Source organism: Lygodium microphyllum, chromosome 28 (assembly GCF_053477565.2).
Source record: "Lygodium microphyllum isolate KBCC chromosome 28, Lygodium_microphyllum_v1.1.10, whole genome shotgun sequence".
NCBI lineage: Eukaryota > Viridiplantae > Streptophyta > Polypodiopsida > Schizaeales > Lygodiaceae > Lygodium > Lygodium microphyllum.
The window spans coordinates 33,408,042-33,414,839 of record NC_141162.1 but is presented as its reverse complement, the minus strand read 5'-3'; positions in this window follow the sequence as shown (position 1 = coordinate 33,414,839).

Sequence of the window (6,798 nt, the reverse complement as noted above, 5' to 3'; positions counted from 1 at the left end):
GTCCATTTTTGCATGTTTTTTAAAAGAATTGTGAATTTTCAAAATTTTTGTATTAATTTTTTTTTGAGATTTCCAGTTTGGAAAAATGTTTGAATTGTTGGTAGAAATATTAGAGATTTTCAAGCTTTTTTTTTGGATTCTAATTGAATTTTAATGAATTTTTGATTTTTTTAATGTGTTTTTAGAGTTTTGCGGGATTAGAAGTACCCATGACTGCATATGAATGGCTGCTAATGATTGTGACTGCGTGCAAATGGTTGAAACCACCGCACGAACAGGTCGGACGCGTGTCCCCGCACGTGAATGCACGTGAACAACACGAACACACGAGAAAATGCATCAAGGCAGACGCCCCGAGATGATACAAGAACCACGGCGGTGGGGGGTGTGGGCGGGTTGGTGACAAGGGAGGGTCGTAGGTTTGGGTTCGGTTATTTTCGAAAAAACTGCGGGGGGGCAGGGGAATAGGGGCTGTGAGGGAGGAGGGGGAAGGGCTACAGGTTTTGATTTTGGTGGGGCAGGAGGGTGGGAAGGGGGGCTAATGGGGGATTGGGATGGTTGTGTGGTGGGAAAAGGTGGTTGGGAGGTAGGGGGTGGTGAGGAGGCGGACGACGGGAGGGGTGGGGGGGGGTGGGAGGGTTGGTAGGAAAGAAGAGAAGATGAAGAAGATAGAGGAGGAGGGCGCTGGCAGGAGGAGGGCGGGGCAGCAACAGCAGGCGGGCGGTGGCACTGGCTAGCGACAGGCGGCGGCGACTGGGGAGTGACAGGCGACGGTGACCGACAACAACAACAGGTGGGTGGCGACGACTGGCAGGTGACAGGCGATGACTAGTGGGCGGAAGGAGAAGGGGAGGAGAAGGAGGATGAAGAGGAGGGGAGGGGAAGGAGGCAAGCAGGCGGGTGGGGTGGGGTGGGGGGAGAAGGGGAAGGAGGTGGGAGAAGAAGAGGGAGGGGGAGGAAAAGGGGAGGAGGAAGAAGGTGGGGGAAGGGAGGGAGGGGAGGAAGGAGAAGACGATGAGAGAGAAAGAGAAGGAGAGAGAAGGAAGAAGAGGAAGAAGAAGAAGAAGAAGGAGAAGGAGAAGGAGAAGACGGGGAGAGAGAAGAAAGAAGAGAAAGAGAGAGAGAGGGGAAAAAACCGTCGGGGGGATTTAATTTGGCTTTTTTGTTAAAATTAATTTAAGGTTGTTTTTTTTTTTTCAGTTTGTTGTTGTTATTGGTTTTTTTTTGGGTTGTGTTAAGTTGAGGAATGTGGTCGTGGGGTTTGGGTTTTTGGTTGTGGATTTTTTTTGTTTTTTTTTGTGTTTGTTTGTTGTGTGTGTGCGTTTTTTTTTTGTGTTGTTTTTTTGTTTTGTTTTTAAAACTAGAAAGAAAGAAAAAGAAAAGACAGAAAGAAAGAATAGAGGCTGCCTCCGTGTCACGCGTGAGTGCGGGGTGGGGGTAAAAAATTTTGCAATGACAGAAAGCAACGGGAGCCGGGATAGGGATAGGCAAGGCATGGACACCATGAGGGCATCGCGAGGCGGGTAAAAACAAAAACACGCATGGGCACGCACGAGGCAAAACACACGAGAACTCGGTAAAACAATGAAAAATTATTAACTCGCAAACCGTGTGTCCGAACGCAATGCGATAAAAAGGAAAACTGGGCTGGAAGGTGAGGGGGAGACTGAGGAAAAGTACAACAGGATGTCCGGGATCAAATCAAGGCATTCCCAAGGGAAAAACACGAAAAAGGGCTCCAAAAATACGTACGGGGATGAATATCAAAAAATTTGCTTGCCAGAATGAAGGGTAGAAATAAGGAAAAATGTGCAAAATAACGTGCCCGACAAACCTAGCATGTCAAAACATGGTTCTGACTAAGATAGAACGTGTGCACATGGAAAAACCCAAAATTCAACCCTGAAATGGGAGACAGAAATTAATAGAAAAAGATTTGGTCACCGGAACGAATGGAAGTAAAAAGGAAAAATGGCCGGGGGGAAGGAGACTGATAGGACGAGCACATTAAAATGCATATCCTAGGGAAGGAGGAGGGGTGTGCATGCGAGAAAGGAAAAAATTGACCCCGAAAACGCATATGGGAATGAATAGTGAAAAATCCATGAGCCGAAACGAAGTGAGGGAAGAAGGAAAAATGTGCAAAAATTTGTGCTTGACAAGCCTATCTCATCAGAACAGAAGGTTGAGAGAAACCCCCCCCCCCCCGATCGCATTGGAAAAACTCAAAAAGCATATCCAAAACATGATTGAGGAATAAATACGGAATGATCCGTGCATCGGAAGGGAGGGCAGAAAAATGAAAAAATGGTAGGACATATAGAATCGTCAAGGCTGTCACATCAAATTTTAGTTCGGATGGGGTGAGGAGGCGATCACATGGAAAAAACAATAAAATGGAGCTCGATAATACCAAAAAAATTTAAAAACAAAAAATTGAGAGGTCAAAATAGGGTGGAAGAAAAAGGAGAATTGGGCAGCAGAAAGGGGGCCGGACAAGGCTATCTAGTTAGAAGTGAATTCTGAGGAAAATAGGGTAGGTTCACATGGAAAAATGTCAAAAACATACGCAAAGAAAAAGGCACAAAACCACCCCAAAAATTAATTACGAACAACCCATACGTCAAAATAATAGGCGAGTAAAAGGAAAAATATCCAAGGGAAGGCATAGGACAGGACTGGTATGTCAGATCATTGTTTCGAAGCGATAAGGGCGAGTTCGCATGGAAATATATCCAATTGGACGAGAAAAGCTTCAAAAATTAATAACACAAAAATGGTAAATTGGAATAGGGGGATGTAAAAAGGAAAAATGGTCAGGTCGAAGGGACAAATAGGACTATAAGGTTGGATGTGGGTGGTGGTGAACGTAGAAGGTGTTCACATGGAAAAACATCACAACAAGGGATAAAGAGAAAAAGAGAAGGAACGGCCCCAAGGGTGGGTTGAACATGGACGGGTGGGTGGGGAAGGGACCCCATCAGGGAAAAATCAGGTCATGGCATACATGCATGATTAAATGGAGGCATATGCAGGGGGTATGCATCATAGACATGCAGGGATGCGTCTCTATACTTAAAACCTTAACAGACAGGTTTAGATGCTGCAACACAACCTAGGGCTCGTCAACTGACTGGACTTTGATGTCCCCACACTTAACACATAACATACACTTACCATCATAAGGATAGGGTTAGAAAAACTTGGCCCGTTTCGCGTATGGTCGAAGGAACCGTCACTGCTACAGAAGGGTTGGAGTCTGCTGCAGGAGGTACCACGACTCACTCCAGCATTCAACCAGCATGGTAGGGACCATGTCGCAGCACCCAGGGAGGTAGCTGGTTGAGAAGACCCGTTAGGGTAGGTGTCATTGACGAAGGATAGTCACTCAACTCATGGGCACTCAGATGGGATGAGAGAACAGTCACTCGCCCCATAACTGGCATCACTCGAGATAGTATTGATGGTAACCAAGATTGCACAACCCATTTAAAAATTGACAAGGGGAATGGTGTAGAGGGAGTATGCCAGGGTGCATAGTTGATGGTGCATCAATGCGTCCAACCCATCTAGCATAGGTGCAAGCAGGAAGGCCAAGGAGCCTTGCAGTGCAGTGTACAAAACAGAGTGACGTGTCCTGTGCTGATGGCAGAGACCCATCCCGTAGGTGCATAGGAAAATGGGAACATACCTGACTCCTATTGTCGTAACATCCCTCAATTCTCACCTCTCAATAATTGATTGAGGAAACACCATTCACACTCAACCCCCCCTCTGTCTCACTCTCTGTTGAAAGATACAGGAGGGCAACCCGTTCCTGAAATCCATTGATGTAATCCTTACTGTCACTTATGCAGAGGTTATATGCCTTGTGTGTAGTTGATGGTGCAACTGTACATCTCGCCCTGTGCTAGCATACAGTGCAAGAAAGAAGGCAAGGGAGCCTTATTGTGTAGTGCACAAGAACATATTGTGTGTTGTGCATTGAGAGGCCCAACCCGTGCATGCAACACTCCATTCACACATCTCACCTCTCATTTGATTTGAAGGGAAAGACTGGTCACTCAGCCCACCCTCTATCTCACTCTCAATGATAGATACAGAGGGCAACCCATACTCACGTCCCCATCCTATTAGGATGAAAGCTCGCATCACTCAAGGGGTCGGTGATGAAGATCATATCGGTTGTTGTTGTCACCAGAGTGTTGAAGATGATGCGTACCTAGGGAGGTAGCTGACACGTCAGGTACTTCAATGATTTATATGAAAGATCGTCTGTTAAGAAGGGCAGACGGACTGATATTGCAGAGACAACATACTAAGGGAGGTGGCTCCAAATTACTTGATGGAAAGGTTCTGCTGATGAATCAGTTATCCTGAACTGCGAGGTGTTACCACCTTTTCCACAGTCAGCTTCCCGCCCAAGGGTGTTTCCACATTTTCTTGGAACGAGGCCTGCTATGATAGCCTATAGGGAATTTCTTCCTTTTCTCCCATAACAGTTTACTTATTTCATTTTTTTAATTTTTTGTTATATTTTTTTCTTCTTTTTTTTCACTAATAAAGAGAATGGTAGAAATACCATGTGTTAGGACTAACCTCGCCACTGTTGCTGAATCAGATGAGAAGAAAACAAGGTAGGGTTGAGAGGTATCTGTGAGGGGCTAGTAGAACGAGACTGCCTCATGAGGAAGATCATCAAGGCTATCAGGAGTATGAAGAAAAAGACAGTGTGACGCCCAAAAGGAAAAGGGTGGATCGACTGTGATTGTCAAGATCCCCAGGGAGGGAAGTACTTCTTCATCAGGCGATAGCCATTTATCAGAAAGGGATCCTCAGAAGCATCGACAACTTGTACTTGGACAGAGCCATTAGGATTGATAACAAGTACCTTGTATGGGCCCATCCACTATTGTTGAAGCTTGCCAGGAAACTTGCCAAATCTTGAATCATAGGCTAGGACAAGATCACCTTCTTTAAAATCCTTGTGCTTGATGAAACTATCATGATAGGCCTTGCATCGTGCTTGAGTGGTGTCCATACATTGTAGGGCCATCCACCGAATCTCATCCAAACATTCCAAGTGCAGGACACAACATTGCAGTGACTCATCATCTCCCAAGTGTTCTTTAACTGCCACTTGCAAAGAGGGAAATTCAAGTTCAACAGGGAGAAGATAGCTTCAGTACCATATACCAGCTGGAAATGGGTCTGTCCTGTAGCTACCTTATGGGAAGTTTTGTATGCCCAAAGGGCCTCTGTAAGTTGATCGTCCTAGTCACGACGATGTGCGGCAATCGTTCTTGTCAAAATCAAGTAGAGGATGCGATTGGTGACTTCAACTTGGCCGTTGGCTCTAGGGTAATAGGGAATGGACTTGCGATGGTGGATCTTATATACCTTTGTCAGCTCCTCCATGATTTTGTTAAGGAAATGAGTACCTCTGTCACTTACCAGCTCGAGGGGACTGCCAAAATGGGTGATAATATTCTCCTACATGAATAGGGCTACGCTATTACCATCATTTTTCTTCAGAGCTTTAGCTTCATACCACTTTATAACATAATCTATACATATTAGGATGTATCTATTCTGCTTCCATCTAGTAGACGGATCAATGGAACCCATGAAATCAATCTCCCACTTCTCGAATGGCTTTAAGGGAAGAATAGGTTGCAGTGGCATGACACTTGTTTTAGTGGGTTTTCCCACTCACTGACAAGCATCACGTCTCTTGCAGTAGTCATATGCATCCTTGTGGAGGGTTGGCCACCAGTATCCTACTAATAGAGCCTTCCTGGCTATTGCTTCTCCTCCAAAGTGTCCACCACATGGTTCGTCATGGCGTGCTTTCAATACTATTCCGATTTCGTCTCGTGCAACACATCTTCGCAACACTTCATCTTTGCCTTTCTTGTATAGTGCACCGCCTAGCAAGATGTGGGGGGCTGATTCTAACAAAAGCTTCTTTTCATGGCTTGAGATGCCAGGAGGATACAGTTGAGTTGCCAGGAGGTTGGCTATGTCTGCATACTAGGTAGTAACTATTTCTACTAGAAACAAGGAAGCATCAGGAAGGTCTGGATCATCATGTTCCTCTTCTACAGTTTGAGAGATCCGTGATAGATGATCGGCTAGGACATAGGAATTCCCAGGCTTAGTGACCACTTCACAATCGAACTCTTGGAATGGGAGAAACCATCTCATCAATCGTCCTTTAACATCTACTTTGTTCATCAGGAAGGACAAGGCTTCATGATCCACGTAGAACTTGAAATGCGTTGACAGTAGATAGTGTCGAAACTTCTCTAGTGCAAACATCATTGCTAAGCACTCAAGATCTATCACTATATAGTTCCGATCTCGGTCAGTTACTTTTTGACTTGCACAATAGATTAGTTTATCTAATTTAGAGGGACCCTTTTGACATAGGACAGCACCTATCCCTTCAACTGATGCATCTGTGTGCACATGGAACTCCTTCATCCAGTCAGGAGGCTGCAAGATAGGTGCTTGGATGAGGCACTATTTTAGAGTACTAAAGGCTTCTTGGAAATCATCAGTCCAAAGGAAATTTGCATCTTTCCTTAGGAGCTTGTGTAGAGGGGCTGCCTTAGTTGCAAAATGTGCAATAAATCTTCTGTAGTAGCCCACATGGCCAAGAAATCCTCTCAATTTCTTGAGTTTTGTTGGTGCTATCAAGGCGGCAATCTTCTCAATCTTTGCCAGGTCTATTGCAATCTCTTGTGTAGAGACAATATGGCCCAGAAGAACTCCTGATGAGACGCCAAAAACACA